This window comes from Pan paniscus, chromosome 6 (assembly GCF_029289425.2).
Source record: "Pan paniscus chromosome 6, NHGRI_mPanPan1-v2.0_pri, whole genome shotgun sequence".
Lineage (NCBI taxonomy): Eukaryota > Metazoa > Chordata > Mammalia > Primates > Hominidae > Pan > Pan paniscus.
The window spans coordinates 145,242,254-145,259,769 of NC_073255.2; the positions used below are offsets into that span (position 1 = coordinate 145,242,254).

General features: G+C 40.1%; 1 protein-coding gene across 30 annotated transcripts in view; it reads right to left on the reverse strand.

Annotated features, from left to right (window-relative positions):
- The window catches only part of NRCAM (neuronal cell adhesion molecule), a 313,477-nt gene that overhangs the window by 248,690 nt on the left and 47,271 nt on the right, over positions 1-17,516 (reverse strand). For 27 of the 30 annotated variants that reach the window (XR_004672585.3, XM_057302938.1, XM_057302934.1 and 24 more), the window contains exon 2: positions 6,941-7,098. The exons of 1 other annotated variant lie outside the window; for it this stretch is intronic. The gene's annotated coding sequence lies outside the window, so the exon portion shown is untranslated. Of the gene's footprint in view, positions 1-6,940; positions 7,099-8,918; positions 9,037-17,516 lie in introns of all 30 variants that reach the window. 2 more of the 30 variants (XM_057302937.1, XM_057302936.1) reach the window with 1 other exon arrangement.

Sequence of the window (17,516 nt, forward strand, 5' to 3'; positions counted from 1 at the left end):
ATAGCTTCTTTGCGATGGGTTTGAACATCCTCCTTTAGCTCCGAGAAGTTTGATCGTCTGAAGCCCTCTTCTCTCAACTCGTCAAAGTCATTCTCCGTCCAGCTTTGTTCCATTGCTGGCAAGGAGCTGTGTTCCTTCGGAGAAGATGCGCTCTGATTTGTAGAATTTTCAGCTTTTCTGCTCTGGTTTCTCCCCATCTTTGTGGTTTTATCTACCTTTGGTCTTTGATGATGGTGACGTACAGATGGGGTTTTGGTGTGGATGTCATTTCTGTTTGTTAGTTTTCCTTCTAACAGTCAGGACCCTCGGCTGCATGTCTGTTGGAGTTTGCTGGAGGTCTACTTCAGACCCTGTTTGCCTGGGTATCAGCAGAGGCTGCAGAACAGCGAATATTGCAGAACAGCAAATGTTGCTGCCTGATCATTCCTCTGGAAGCTTCGTCTCAGAGGGGTACCCAGCCGTGTGGGGTGTCAGTCTGCCCCTACTGGGGGGTGCCTCCCAGTTAGGCTACTCGGGGGTCAGGGACCCACTTGAGGAGGCAGTGTGTCCATTCTCAGATCTCAAACTCTGTGCTGGGAGAACCACTACTCTCTTCAAAGCTGTCAGACAGGGACATTTAAGTCTGCAGAAGTTTCTGCTGCCTTTTGTTCAGCTATGCCCTGCCCCCAGAGGTGGAATCTACAGAGGCAGGCAGGCCTCCTTGAGCTGAGGTGGACTCTACCCAGTTCGAGCTTCCCTACAGCTTTGTTTATCTACTCAAGCCTCAGTAATGGTGGGCGCCCCTCCCCCAGCCTCGCTGCCACCTTGCAGATCGATCTCAGACTGCTGTGCTAGCTACAAGCGAGGCTCTGTGGGCGTGGGACCCTCTGAGCCAGGTGCCAGATATAATCTCTGTTTATATATAATATAAACGGTGTGCCGTTTGCTAAGACCTTTGTAAAAGCGCAGTATTAGGATGGGAGTGACCCGATTTTCCAGGTGCCGTCTGTCACAGATCCCCTTGGCTAGGAAAGGGAATTCCCTGACCCCTTGCGCTTCCCAGGTGAGGTGATGCCTCACCTTGCTTCGGCTCTCACTCAGTGGGCTGCACCCACTGTCCTGCACCCCTGTCCGACAAGCCCCAGTGAGATGAACCCAGTACCTAAGTTGGAAATGCAGAAATCAACCGTCTTCTGTGTTGCTCAAGCTGGGAGCTGTAGACTGGAGCTGTTCCTATTCAGCCATCTTGGAACCCTCCCCCCTTTAATTTTTTATAGTAAGTGCCTGGGCTAGATTGTCACAGATCTTGATTGTGATTCCATAGCCAGTACCTTATCACAGTAGTATGAAGATAGGTAATCCCATCCTCATACACACACGTGCTACATCACATGGCCCACGTATGGTGATTGCTGCAGTTCAGGTTTCTCTGGAACCAGGCTCTGAGATGAAGATCTGCAGGCAGGATTTTTACTGGTGAGGGCTCCTGAGCACAACCCCAAGGGGAGTGCACAAAACAGGACAAGGGAGTCAGAGAAGTTGGGCCGTGGTGCTGTCACAACAAAAGCCTCAGCCAACCTTTCAGGTCCTACACATTGTCCTGAACTGAGTCAAGAGCCTTTGTGTTCCCAAGTCAACCACTCATTGAATGCACATGGGCCTGGGGCAAACAGTATAATCTTGGGTGAGGCAGCTCTGATTAGCTGAAGGCAGAGGACAATCCCCAAAAGGAAGGACCTAAGTGAGCCATCAGCTGTCAACACTCCAAGAAGCTGGAGAAAGAGTGCTTCAGTCAGGAAAGGGCAGGGGATCTGAGTGGCACATCACAGCTCTACCACAGTGACTGTGTCTTCTGATCCCCAACTCAGGATGCGGCCCTGTGAACCTGTTTATGGATTCTGAGTTACAGATTATATCATTTTAAGGCCAAATAAGTCAAAGAAATCAGACTGAGGGGAGAAAAGAACTTCAAATACTGCTTTGGTTTATGTGTAGGGCAAGAGGAGTATTTCTCTCTCCTCTTAGTCTCTCTCTTTGCCTCTTTCTGTCTTTGTCTCTGCCTCTGTCTTTCTCATTTACATTCTCTGTGATACACACATACTAATATGATGACACTAAATAAAACATGAAACCCCTGATAGCAAGGAGGGGAAACAGAAAAGGAGAGACAATAATTTGAAATACTGGTAACGGATAGTTATTATCCAGGTGGATATTGGGATTTTGGAATAATTCTATCAATAATGTACATGTCCTCTAAATGAAGGACATTTATGTTATGTTGGGTGAATAGAACCCTGTTAGTAGTTCTGCATCCTCAATCTTTTTTTTATCCTCAGTCTTTCCTCATAGGTCTTATATATTAAAAGATATAATTGCCTCAGGATGGTTCTTGCCTAAAACAAATAGCAAAGATACTTATACTACTGATTGTGAAGAGGAAGTTGTTTTATTTTTCCATTTTAAAATAAGAACAATAAACATGTTTTTAAAGTTTAAGATCAAAATTATTTATTATTTATTGTTATCTACTTATCCATTATGCAAATGCTTTTAAAAAGCTAGAAAGTCAACAACTGGCAAGAATGGTTTTATTAGGGCATGAATTAGAAATAAATCCCCAAGGGAAAATGAATTCAGCTTATATTATGAGAATGTGAAGAGTCATTAATCCATATTATGCTGTCTTGCTATTCTATTAACTAAGGCAAAAACAAATTCTCTAGTCACCATTCTCATTTTCATGAGTAGCAAGGTATTAGTGCAGTAGCTAGGGTTCAAAAGTTAATAATAAACCTGAATCAAGAATAATTTCAAAAGTACCCAGACAACAAAAGGCAGTGGAGAGTGAAAATTCAAATGTAGCAGGACATTATCTGATTAGAAATCTGTTGTCATTGTCCTCCACCAAAATGGCCCACGAATTGCTGATGTAAAGTCTGCGATCTCTATGATGGGATTGAATTTGTACCCAAAGTTAGTAGCTCAGCATTTCCTTTCCTCTTTCTTTTTAAAACCCCACATTATAAAAGGGCACACAGCAACACATTTTACTGTTAAATATGATCTGAGCCTGTTGGAATACTGCCCATGCAAAAGTGTCACCCCGGCAACTCACCCATGCCTTCCACTTCCCAATAGGAGTTTTCCCATACAACCCTCCCCTTGTAGAATGCTGTTCTCTAACCACAGGGTACAAGGAAGGCAGTCTCCAGTGCTGTTCCAAACTCTGAATACTTCTAAGTGGCAACTCCAAAACTAACATAAATTGCATGCATTGCTTTGCTTGCACAATGACACTCACTTTGGAATCCAAGCAGAAAGCAGCCACCTAATATGGTTGCATTCTGTCCTTCACCCATGGTAAGATAGTTCAGAAGAAGACCACCACCAAGTCAGATAACAGTGGTGAAAGCTGACCTCCCTTTTCGCAGCCATCATACCATCTTGTGTTCACAGTCTGCAATAGTTTCCATATCTATTCATCCCTGCTCATACTGTTGTTCTGCCCAATGCAGCCAAGCGATACACAGGGCAAACATTTAGCAAATGCCAATGTCTCCCCACAGCACTCACCCCTTATCCACAACATGCTATTTCCACTACCAGTTCCACAAACCAAGGGTCTCACGTTTTAGAGACATCATATTAGTGTGTGTCTATCATGCAGTGAATATGAGTGAGACAGAAAAAGATTCACAGAGACAGAGAGAAAATAGAGGCAAAAAAGATTGAAACAGGGAGAAATATTCTTTGTGTTCTGCGCATAAATGAGTAGAAACTTCTTTTGTTACTGGCAGCTTTCGGGATGAGTGAATCATGTTTTGTACATGCACTCTGATAATTTACAGCCCACTGGTTTCACAGTAAAGACTGACCATTCTGTGGACTTTAGAGAACAATTCATTGTCTTCAAGACCACCTACAACTCGCATGTATGTGCCGTCATTCCAAATTATACTAATGCAGCGTTTCCATAAATTCATCCTCTACACATAAAACTCACAGTAGATTGCAATGTAATTGACCAAATCAGAGATATCTTGTGCTTTCTGGATGACTGTAATTAACCACAATTTATTGTATATTTCAAAATAGCTAGAAGAAAGATTTCTAATGTTCCCAACACAAAGAAATCATAAATGTTTGAGGTGATGGATATACCCAATTAATCTGATTTAATCATTACACAGTGTATGCATGTATCAAATATCACCTGTAAATATGACTAATTTGTATATGAAATATGTATAATCATTATGTATGAATTTAAAAATGAACAAAAAAGGTAATATCCTGTGCCTAAAAGTGTTGGTTTTAAAGTCACTGATGTCTTTTTTAACTAGAATTTAAACACAGGTGGTTTGATTCTGTTCCAATCTTTCATTTCACTGGTAAAACCAGTCTAGAGAAATAAAGGCTGCCAAAAACAAAATCTATGTTAAAAATTAAAAACTATAAAATTTAAAAATAACAAAGCCTTAATTAGAGCCTCAAGTATTAAAAGAGAATCTGATTGTTGCATCTAGATTGATTAACCAAAGCAAGTGTCATTGGTGTGAACTGATTTACTTAATTCAATTCCCTATTTTAAGACATATAGATAACTTTACAGCTCAATAAAGATTTAGAATAAGAGAAAAAAAAGATGAGGTGGAAAAGGCAGAGTGAGATTCAGGAGACCAGGACTCTGGTTCCAGCTGTTAGTGTTAAGTAAGTTAATTTTGCCTCAAATTATTTTTCTTGTGTATGAAAAAGTGACAGATTCGTGGACCTTTAAAGTTCCTGGAAAGATGGTAGTGAACTACAGAGAGTAAAAATCGAGCATTTTGTAGCTTTCCAATGGGTATTAAGGAAAAAAATCAGTAAGCTAATTAAGATCACAGTAATCAAATAAAATTCACTCAAAATAGTACTATTGTAAGTATTATTTGGAATTGAAATTTTTACCCCAGACATTCCCTCAAAGAAGGCTGTGAGAATGAATTTCAGCAGTCTGACTTGGGTGGACTTGCTCTCAAACAGTGCAGGCTCTGTTATAACAGGCCTCAACCATGTCCTGGGTGGATGCTGAGAAGACCCAGAGGGAGGGGCCCTAACACCACCCCACTGAAGAATGCAAGAAAGACCCTCTCAGTCTCCCATAAGCAATGCTGAAACACTGGGCAGAGCAATGAAAGTGAGAATTTGACAAAAAATCATGATTGATACTGAAAAAGAATGACATTTGAGAAAGCAAAGCTCCTTTCGTAAATAATTGCTGTAGCTATTGTGAATTAAAATGGAGAATAGCACTGGCTTGTTACTGTCCTTAACTTCAGGGTTCACACTGTTTGTTAAAGACTGCTTTGAATTTCCTTTTATCAAACTGGAAAGGTCACCGTATTTGTCTCTAGGAAAAAAAATCCTAATTTATTATGCCAAGAAAATAAGAAGAAATACTACAGATACAAATGAAACAGCAGATAATGTCAGAATAAAATGAAAATAGAGAATGTGGTAAGTTGAGCTTTCAGTAAATAAATGAATAATATTGAAGGCTTAAATACAAAATCAAATACATAATTAAGAAAATATTTTTAACCATTGCCTATAACTCCCAAGTGAATGTTTCTAGTTCTGAATCTTCCCCTTACCTCCACACTTACACTTCCAGCTGTCTGATGGATATTTCTATCTAGATGTCCCTTATATATTTCAAAGTCCTTCCTTTCCCAAGAATAAATCTGCTTCTCTCCTAAATTCCCCTTCTGGCATCATAATGTTCTCAGTCACCCACATCAGAAATCCAAGAATCCCAAGTCCTGACATTTTCCTACTTCCCATGCCCAATCAACCACCAAATCCAGCTCTTTCAAATTCCCCTTTCTTTCTCTATTCGATGCTGCTTCTAGCCAAATTCTAGTTCTCCTCGCTCTCCCCCATATAATTACAAAATGCATCTTTCCTTCCTTCAATATTGCGCTAGTTCATTCTCTATACTTCCTCCAGTGTAATACACATAAAATGCCAATGACTTCCAGCTGATAACACCTCAGTGCTTCCTGCTCACCTTCCTTTCACACATATGCCATAACTTCTTACTTTCTCACATGGATTTCACACCCCTATCCCACTGCTCCTACCTGCAATGCCCTTGTCCACCCCACCCTGCTCTTTACCTAACTCCTATTCCACTTTCAGGAGCCATTTTAGGGGACACCTCCTCTAGGAAGCCTGCTTTTACACACAGCCCTCTGGCCCCAGACTGCATTAGCTGCCTTTTCCATTCCTTAATGCACCCTCAATATACTTTTATCATATAGAAGTTGGTCATATCTATTTATGTGCCTGTCTCTTGCATTTGGCAGATATTCCTTGAAGGCAAGGACTTATCACCTTTGCTTCTTGAGAGCCTAGCAATGTTTACTGAACTGAACTGAAAATAAATGAAACTATGGGGAAAAATATATTGGTGGGTATGAGAGTATTTCTGAGGATTATAAATGTTTAGAAAAGTAGAAATTGTTTTTCTTACTTATGCAAATAATACCTCATGGTTTACAAAGTGTTTTCATAAAAGTTACATCGTTTGATCCTTAAAACAACCCAAGAAGGTAGGGTAAGGCAGATATTGAGGCTGATAGAGACCCTAAATACATAAGAAATTTCTCCGAAAAGAGAAACATTATTGATTTTTAAAAGGGGTGTGTGTGTTTGTGTGTGTGTGCTTGTATGTTCAGATAGATCTTCATAAGATCAGAGCTCCAACTTCAAATAAAGTTCCTGTTCGGTCAAAATAGCCAATTGGTTTCCTCCATATTTACTAAAAAGTTTTCCCAAAAAAGAGAAACTATCAATTGTTTATAAAAAATTTTCAATAACCTGTTTCCCTCTTTTCACTACTTTCCAAGTAGATTTTGGAAGACAGACCAGTTAATTCAGTCTTGTAAAGACAAAGAGAGAACTAATTCACTCTCACCTTCAGAAGGTCCACTGGGCTAGACACCTCCCAAATGTTTTTCTGATTTCTGAAGCTATCCTTTTCTCAGGAGAATGCCAACAGCTAAGACCAGCTTTGGTCGAAGTCTTCAGCAAACAGGGGATAAAGAATGCTGAGAGAGAATGTCACAAAGATTCCTGAAAAAGAAAAAAAGTAACACAGGACAATGTAAATTGTTTTGGGTTAATTCTATTTAGCTGAGATTTCATCCTACTATCGTACTAAAAATTGACAAGGGGGACTTACTATATATCAAATTCCATGATTAATTTTAACCTAGCATTATTGTACTTAATGACATCAATGTCTAAGAAATTTTAAGCAACTTAATGGGAACAGGTAATGAAAATAGGTAACATAATTCCAATTACATTGCAGTGTAGGACAGAAGTCTGAATTACCCCTAAATAGCAGGAAACAACTGTGCACACAAATCAAAAAGAAAAAAAGGCACTTGATCTTATTCTACTCTGATGCTTCATGGGAATACACCGTGCTCTATAATCACATCAACAACAGGCCGTGGCGGGGAAGAATCTAATACAGACTGAAAAGAACAAACAATGAAGAACTAAGTATTTGATCAAGGTTGACAATGTCAGAGAGGAACTCAGCAATGCAATTATATTTTAGAGGTGGCTTTGAAGGCGGTAAGAAAATATGGCATCTGGAATAAAGGGGTTGCTGAACACACCATTATAAGAAAGAAAAAGCATAAGGTTAAAGTGGAACAGAATAAAACCTTAATTAAACAGAAGCCAACTAACAGGTGTGCTTGAATATTATGTTTATTACATATCTCACTTTTATGAGAAAGGGTAAAACCACAAAAGGAATGCTTCAAAAAGCTTCTTTTAAACCAGAACTTAGGGTCAGTCTGTAGTAAGAAGAGCAGAAACCACGAGTTCTAGACCTGCCTCCACCACTAACAGTATGACCTTGGGCTTGCTAAGTGCTTCTCAACCCTGCCTGTGCATTAGCACCACTGGGTAAGCTTTTAAAAAGTATCGATGGCTGGGCCACATCCAGACCAAATAAATCCCTGACCAATTAAATCAGAATCTCAGGTGGAATGGCAGGCAACTGTCAATATTTTGCAAAAGAAAGTCAGGGAAGATATTCTTTGATGACCCCTCTAGCTCTAACATTCTGTCTTTTCAACACTTTTGGCACCTGACAACTCATTTGTTTTAAAATAGATAAAATTTAAATTGATAGTATCCAAAACTTTAGAACCCAATACATAGTTCCCATTTTCAGGAGGCGGGAACTCAGAGTCAAGAGGTACAGTGACTTACACAAGGTCCAAGCAAAGCAGCAGCGTGAGAATGGGGTCAGATCTTCTAGGGAGGAGAAAGCCAGATGGATCATGAGCTGGGGCCAGACACAACTCTGTTTCAGGATGGGCTGGGTATGATCCAAAGACATGAGCCACACTGATGACTAGGAAGTGATGAGGCTCGTGGCTCTCTGGGCAGGGATGCATAAACACAGGGTTCCTGCTTTTTAAGGAACTACAGGCCAGTTCCAGTGGCTCACGCCTGTAATCCCAGCACTTTGGGAGGCCGAGGTGGGCAGATCACCTGAGGTCAGGAATTCGAGACAAGCCTGATCAACATGGTGAAACCCCGTCTCCACTAAAAAATACAAAAACGCCTGTAATCCCAGCTACTCGGGAGGCTGAGGCATGAGAATCACTTGAAGGCAGGAGGCAGAGGATTTAGTAAGCCGAGATGGCACCACTGCACCAGCCTGGGCGACAGAGCAAGACTCCATCTCAAAAACAAAGGAACAATAGCAGGCAAGGCACAGTGGCTCACACCTGTAATCCCAGCACTTTAGGAGGCTGAGGCAGGTGGATCACTTGAGCCCAGGAGTTCCAGACTAGTCTGGGCAACATGAAGAAACTGTCTCTACAAACAAACAAAAAAAATTATCTGGGTGTGGTGGTGCGCACCTGTGGTCCCAGCTACTCCAGAGGCTGAGGTGAGAGGATGGTTTGAGCCAGTGAGGAGCAGGCTGCAGTGAGCCAAGATCATGCCACTGCACTCCAGCCTGGGCAACAGAGGAAGATCCTGTCTCAAAAACAAAAACAACAGAAAATAGTAATCTTAGTAGCTAAACTACTGAGCACCTTCTATGAGCTAGACACTGTGCCAAGAAGTGCTTTCGTTCTCACAAGAACTCTCTGACCTAGGTACTATTATCATTGCCAATGTATCAATGAGGAAACTGAAGCCAAGAGAGATGAGTCTTGTCTCAAAAATGATGGACCTCGAATTTTAGAATTTTAACAAAGCTACTCTCTCTCCTGACCATGCGTTGCCTCAAAGAAATACAACTCCCTTGCAGGCTGGAGGCAAGGTTGCTCTGCCCTGATATCTACTTTATCTTTTTTGTCTCAATGCATTCTCACACTGGAAAGTGGAAACAGAAGCCTCCTGGAGTCTCCATGGTGTGGTGCTTTCAGATTTTCTCAGGCTAAACAATTAAATTTCTGTTGACAGAGAATTAACATTTTATGGAATAACTTTTATTCTTACACACACACTTCCAAATTAGTACACTTTGGATGCTGAGATTTAACTGTTTTGGAGAAGTTCAGCTCAGGCAGCCATCAGAAGAGTCATCACTGAAAACTGCCCTAAATAACTCAGTCCATCATAACATCTGAGTTTAAATGCCCAACTGAAATCTCTGGAACATCATTCACAATTCATGGGTAAACAATTTTCCTAACATTCTTACATTCATCTTCAATCCTCTTAAGAGAAGTATCCATGTCGCAGTTTGCTGTCCCATTACATTTACATTAGGTAAATTATTTCTTTTATTTGTACAGCATTGTTATTTACTATAATAAAATCTAATTTACAAATATGTTGCATATGAAATATATTTTAAGAGGCTAATGCAAAAGCATTACTGTTTCTGACACCTTAGGCATATCCTAATTATACTGTGTCAGAATTATCTTCATAGCTCATTTTAATAATAATGTGAAAAGATGGTTTTCATTAGACACATCTGGGAAGAAACAGAAGAGTGGTATTAAAAATAAAAACACAATTTTGGGAGACAGAAGGAGCCTGGAAGGTCACTAAATCCAACCATCTATCTGCCTGTAGCCTATTCCATTTTTAGGAAATTCTATATGAAGCTGAATCTCTCTTCCTGTAGCTTTGACTTATTGCTCACAATTCTGGCTGCTGGAGCCACACCCAGGTTTATATTCTAATGTTAACTTCCCCAACCACAGCCCGCTGTTAAGAAAAACAAGGATAAGCTATTGTTTTGGTAGAGGTGCTGCTTGGATCAGGAGCGAGCACCTTAGAGGCTGGTGGATGACCCAGGAGGTAGGTTTGTGCAGAGATACGCTAGAACAAAGACAATAGTAAGACAAATTGATCAAACCAGCTCTTTCTGGGATTTAGTTGGATGTTGGGAGTCAGAGGAGAACCTACTAAATATGCAGAGATAGCAGAAAGACCATACGAGAGACCATGTGAAAGGTGTCAGTCCCTTGAGTCATCTCAAACCGAACTTTCTACTTTACAGATCCAAACAGGGCAGCTGTGCAGTAAGCCCCTCCTCCTTAGAGTGTCTTGAGTGAGTTGCTGTTTTCTTTGGCCCAGAGTGCCCAAAGTCATACAGACTAAGATTATAGCACTCCATTTACTGCCATTCTTACAGCTGCATTTCAGACTGACAGTTAATATTTCTCTAATCTTTTTGTAGGTCTTTTTGTTAGAAACAAGTGAAGCCTTTATTTTCACAACATCAATATTTCACCTTCTTAGATTGGGTCCATTATCCCAACCTGCTAAAAACTTTTGACTTCCCAATCTTGTCCTTACGAAATATTCATTATGCCATCATCTATGAGTTAGACAGAACACTATCTAGCAAAACATTAATGCTACTAATAAAAAATTTAAAAGCCAGCAACAATACCAAATTGGACACAATTCTAGAGAGCAAACAGTAGTATAAAAATTTCAAAATCAGATTGTTAGTAAATAAATTTATTTTAGTGTATGTCATTACTTAAAATTAATAATTACCAATACTCTAAGTTGATTGCCAATTATCCTGAAAATATAATAAGCTACATAAATGGACATGACCAAGCAATTCATTTGCTGGATAAAGGTTTTAACATTTACTCGTTAGAGACTGCAAAACCCAGAAGAATGAGGTTTCGGCATCATTAGAGAAAATGAGGCCATAGTTGAGATAATTGGTAACATGAACTTTGTAGCTGGAGTAATTACCTGTGCAGTCGACCAAGAAGTTATGTTTGAGAAACATATTGCAAAGACAGAGCCAAGTTAGCTTCAACCTTCCCTGAGGCAATCATGGAAATTAGCAGAATCTGTCATTTTAGGTCATCGGTATCCCCTTGCCAAAGTGAAACTGTTCTCTGAAGATCTCAACTGCTTTTGTCTAATTTAGTTCTCAGTCAGCCTCATGAGATCTCTCCTTATGGTAAAAAGTCTCACACCGAAGGGCTTTTTAAGTTCTCCTGGCTGCTTTTCTTAGTTTTTCTGACTCCACCATTATAGTCAGGTGCTACTTCTCAGGTGGTCAGTATGCCTGCCCAGAGCAATTTAACCCAGCCTCACTCCACTAATTGGATATGCCTGGTCCTCTCCAGGCTGACTCTGGGTAAAGTAAAAGTGAAGTGCCTCAGAGGGAGAGCCCGATGCACGAGCCTATTAAAAAAGCACGAGTGAATGTGTGAATTTCACGCCATCTCTGATGACCATTGAGAGGCCTTTCTGGCTTGCTTCCTTCTTCTCAGTTGTGCTGAATGGGTAAACTTTTCCTTCAACAACTGGTGTTGTAGACCCATTAGGTGCCACAAGAAATGCAAAGACTCTAAGACTTGGCAGCTCCTGCTCAAGAAGAGAGATAGGAGATAATACCAATTTATGTTCTATGGCATTTTGAGGCTTATTTTTCATAGAGGTAATCTCATTTAATACTGAAAACGTTGTTTTTCTAGCATTTTACAGATTCAAAAAATAAGTTTCAGTAAGGAACTTCTCAATGGCTCATCATAGCTAGTAGGTGGCAAAACCAAGACTACAAGTATTTTGTAATTCTTAGTCCACATCCACTGACCCATATGCAGGCAAAATGACCACATAGCAATATGTTGAGTGCTTACTCCATCCTAAATACCGTTAAAACTGGTTAGCATATATTTGATCCTCATGACAACTTAATGAGGTATGCAATTTCAATATCCCCATCTAATAGATGAGAAAACTGAGGCACAGAAAGAGGACTAATGGTCCAAGGTTGTACAGCTAGTTGGGGGCAGAAAGTGATAAACACAATGAGAGCCATGCCACCCGAATGTGGAGGAAGTTGTTGGATTTGTTGCTAGGAAGAACGCTAAGCAAGTTTTGGAACGTTTTCTGGCATTTCCAGAACAGTGAGACTTTTCTTCTCTTGGAAATCTTGTGAGGAGACATTGGCATCAGAGATGGGAAAAAGATGGCAATTCCAAGAAAAGAAGGAAATGTGATTTTTTCCTCGTCCCCTCCGCTATGACTATGGATGTGTGAGTGACTTAGCAGCACAGAGAGCTAGCAGCATATGAATACCATCTGCTGCTTTAATACTTGCTATGTATATTTTCTGTCATTTAAAATTCTTTGGACAGATCACACTGGTTGAGTAAAGCAGAGAGAAGAGACTGTTGGCATTCATGACCTTACATTTGTGGTTTGTGATTTGACAGTGGACACCCAGGAAGCTTATTAAGTGTAGTGATTTAGCAATATGCTGGAATACCAGTTTGCATTGTACAAACTCACTGGCTACTGGGCATTCACACCTCAGTGCAGCTTCTTTGTTCTGAACATGTTTTCGGGTATGAAAAAGGCAGGAGCCAGGAAGAAAGGAAGTGCTCCAGCTTTCAGTGAGTAGTTTTCATGTTCCATACTTGAGACTCAGGGCTTGCAAACACCTCTTTGAATCCTCACAATAATCCCATAAGGTGGACATTATTGCAACAATTTCATAAGTGGACATATTAAGGCACAGAGAAGTCTAGTGACAGACCCCAAAGTCAGAGAGCTTGTCCATGTCAGAGATGGCATTTGAACCCAGGTCTTTCTGACCCTGTTATAGCATGGCCTCTTCCATTTCTGCTCAAAGAATTAAGCAAACACACAAACAAAAACTTTGCAAAGAGGAGGGAAAGCCACTAGATGACATTACGTTTTAGTTAAAGTTAGAAAAGCAGTATCTTTAGATATGTTTGATATGTGGGAAAAACACAGGACATTTAGTGGAAATTAGTTCCAGGAAAAAGCCAGCAGCCTCTACAAACCTTTTCATATTTTTGAATTAAGAGGTACCTTAGGTCGGGTGCGGTGGCTCACGGCTGTAATCCCAGCACTCTGGAAGGCCAAGGTGGGAGGACTGCTTGGGGCCAGAAGTTCAAGACCAGCCTGGGCAACATAGTGAGAATGCCTCTACAATTTTTTTTTTTTTTTAATTTAAAAAGAGATACTTGACAGTCTAAGAAGCCAGTCCCCAAGGGACTGCTGTGTTCCCAGGAATTCAGAAGCGGAAGGAGAAATGCATCAAAGATAGGACTATTCCTGGCCTAGCACAGGGGTAAGGGTGTGACCATGGTGAATACTGTGAACAACAAATAAAGGACTTAGGTGGGCCAAAGGAGACAGAAAGTACTTCTGGCTGGAATCAGGCAGTAAATAATGACCTCATTGAGACACTGGCAGGAAAAAAAGGGGAGAAATAGAATGATAACTCTAGGGAAAAGCAGGATGAGAAGTGATTTTAGGCCAGAGGAGATTTGAGCGCGTCTGTAGGCTGACATGTAATAAGAACAGACAAAGAAAGCGAGTGAAGCTGCAAGTTGGCAAGTGTAAACAGAGCCAAGGCCTCATGTAAAGGGTTGGGAATAGGATATACAGGGATTAGGGAGTTTCTACTATACTTCAGCCACATTTTGTGCACATCATAAAAATGTAATCTACTTCAACATGGTAAGGGATACAGAGACTCATTTCATGTCTCCTTCCATGTTGGAGAGAACACTCCTCAGATTGAAGCTTTTCTGAAATGGCCAAAAACTATTACAACAGCCCATATGCAGCAACCTGCTTATTTGCATATTGCCCAGTCTTCTTACTGGAAAACAGTTGGAGTCAGTCAAAATGAAATGAAATGCCAGCACACTTCAACAGTAATACAAATGCCATGCAACCTTGAACTTGAGTTTAATAGAATAAACAAAACAATTTGCTTTGATGACTCTGAAAAGCAACTGAACTTGTTCCAACTTGAGCAGGAGTTTGTTTATTTTGCTTAGCTCCAGTCATTTATTCAAATCACTCAAGAAACATTTAGTGAGAGCCTACTGGGTAATGCATACTAGTATGAAGCTAGAATGCTAATGATTTTCATATTCTTCCTTCATTTCTACTGGATTATTTTAGATAGGGTTTCATTTTTAGGTGGGGAATTTCTGCAGCTGATGTTTAATAATATTTATTCTTTCTTATCAAAAAATTGTTTTCATTTTCCAAAATATAAAAAGTAAAGAAAAATTTTTAAAGAAATTTAAACATTTTCTTCCATGTTCATGTTCATGTTTTGGTGTATGTTTTCCAAGTCTTTTATTTTTCTTGTGTGTCTGTATTCACTTTTTTCAGAATAGAAGTGGTATCATTCAGCACACACTGGTTTATCAACCTGCTATTCTCACTTAACCATACACCATGAACATTTCCCCAACTCATTAAATATTCTATAAAATCATTTTTAGTGTCTGAATGATATTCTACCATATAAAGAAACCATATCTATTTAATCGCTGCCCTAATATTGGATATTAATGTTATTCCAACTGGCTGACTTTTTATATGATTTTTTTAAAGGTGCGCTATTTTACTAGCACTGGCTGAAAAACCACCAGTAAGACTGTTATACGGAATCTGATATATGGAGCATTATTCAACTGTGAAGTTCCATTTCTCTCATCTCATCTCATCTCGGATCAACTGAACCGAGAGTATTTCAGGCCAAGTACCTGCTCAAAGCACAGCCAGCCCAAATGCCCACTTATTTCTCACCTTCTCTCATCACAGCCCTGCCCTCACCATTTGCTGTAGATCTGTAGTTTGACAGTGAGCAGTCTGCCTGATTGGAAGGGAAGAACAGTTAGAAGTTATGTGCTTACCCAGCTCATGATTTTGAGGCTCTATTGCAGTAGTTCTCAGCTCTGCTGGACTTGGGAATCACCTGAGCTGGTTTTAAAACCACAGGTGATATGTTTACTATCTTGATTGTGTTGATGGTTTCACAGGTGTATGTTAAAATTTATCAAATTGTCCATTTTAAGTATGTGCAGTTTGTTGTATTTAATTTATATCTCAATAAAGCTGTTAAAAAAGCAAAACTCCAGATGGCCAAAGCCCACAATTGAGATTCCGATTTAATTGGTCTTGGGTAGGACTCTCCAGGTGGTTGTAATGTGAAGCCAAGAACTATTAATCTAATATATAATGAATCTTTCCAAATTTAAATTGATGTGATTGATATAAAATTGATAAGGGAATATTTTTAAAGAAGTGATTTTATCATTTTCAACTACAAACAATAACAGATTTGTTTTCTTTTTTTAAAAAAACTGCCACCCAGCAAAGAAATTTAGAGACTTCCTTTAATGATTCATAATAATTCATAAATCCAACCTTTAATCGCCTATCGTGTACTAGGTACTAGGCTAGGTAGCACATAGATTATATGCTTGTATGGAACTGACACTTTTTAAGAGCCCAACATTCTCTTAAATGAATTTAAACTAGATTAAATCCACAAACTAGTTAAATATTGATTTGTCTAGGAAGAACTAAATGGAGAAAATGTAAAAATGAACCTGTTGTGGCCCTATTTGGCGGTCATGGATTCTCTATGAGTGCCATTCAAATCCAGGAGGTTTTGCTCTATTTGCCAAGCTGCTGAGCTGGGCACAGGCTTTTTAGCAAGAATGTGAGAAAAGCTGTCCCGGAAAATTGGAAGCTTCCTGCCAGAGGGCACCATCCTCCCCTCCTGACATATGAGGTTCTATGCCAGTGTCTTCACATACAGATACCAAGACAGCTTCATATCCACAATAAAATAGCCAAAGCCTCTTATTAGGGAAAATTGATATTTAATATTAGCTCACATATGTCTTTACTCCGTTACTAATAAGAAACTTTGAACATAATTAGTGTTGGCTTTGAATGCAGTTTGGAACTGCACCCAGCTGGAAAGGGGCCATGGAGCATTGGGTTTCATTCCTCACCAAGCTGAGCACTCCCTGAAAGGGATTAGAAGAGAAAGAAATGGAGCCGACCCTCATTCAGAAAGAAATGCCCTCCTTGGGTTCAGTGGGATGACTGTAGAGGCGGGGCGGGTAGGAGAACTGGGACTGTCACCCTCCTCAATTCCTTGTCGCCTCCTACCTCCACAAGGCACTGCAAAATGAAATTAGGTGAATGGAGCACTTGAGCTGGGGAACGAGGGGTGTGACATATTCAGGGAGCTGCTTGTGTGAGGGAAGGCACAAAACACCTGCCTAGAAAGAGAAGGTGGCTGTGGAGTCTCACACGGCCCCAGAGGAGTGAGATTCACTTTGGTCACAGGATGGAGGCTAGGCAGGAATTTGAGGTTAGGATCAACGCGTGCAGAGCATTAAGAGAAATGTAACCTGCAAAAAGGTAGAATTTCCAGACTGCTGACCACTATCACTGCTTCAGCTAAAACAAAACAACATTGAATGTTTTTTCCTAAATAGAAATGGATGACATATTTTACATCCTGCATAGGAAGGAAAGTAAAGCCATCTGGCAACTTCCAATAACCAGCTCAATGCATTGCACCTCCCACTCCTACGAACAGTCTGTGACAGCCACACTTATACTAAAATCTAAAGCTTCTGACACTTCCTTCCCAAACTTCCCCATCTGTTCTGACATCTCCTGTTGACCTCTCTCCAGAGCCTCTTTAGATCTCTCCCTGGGTCACTCTTCAATTCCATTTTCACCCCGGTGCCATCTCGCGCATCACCCCAGTCTCCAGGCACCAGGCCTGAGGACAGGTCACTCCTCCTTCATTCCGATGCCCAGCTCAGGGGTCCAAGACCCCATTTTGGGGGAGGAGGAGCATGATGGCTTCCCCCATGTTCTAATGGTTTCAACAGCATCTTATATGTAACCTGTAATAGACCCTTATTTTAGTAGTGAAAAATTAAAATTTAGCAAAATTTCCCCTGGCAAAAAAATTTCACACCCATAGAAGCTGTGAACACAAGGTTATGTTTACCTTGTTAGATAAAATAATATGCATAGACTTTTGAAGGACATCTAGATTCTAACACTATCTATATCATAATTTGCAGTTCTCACTACTAACTTCTAAATAAAAATTGTTTTGCATATTATATCTTTCTTTTTAAAAGGCTGTATTTGAATGATTGATTTCCCACTAAATCAAGCCAAATATGTGTCTCACCTTTGACTTATTC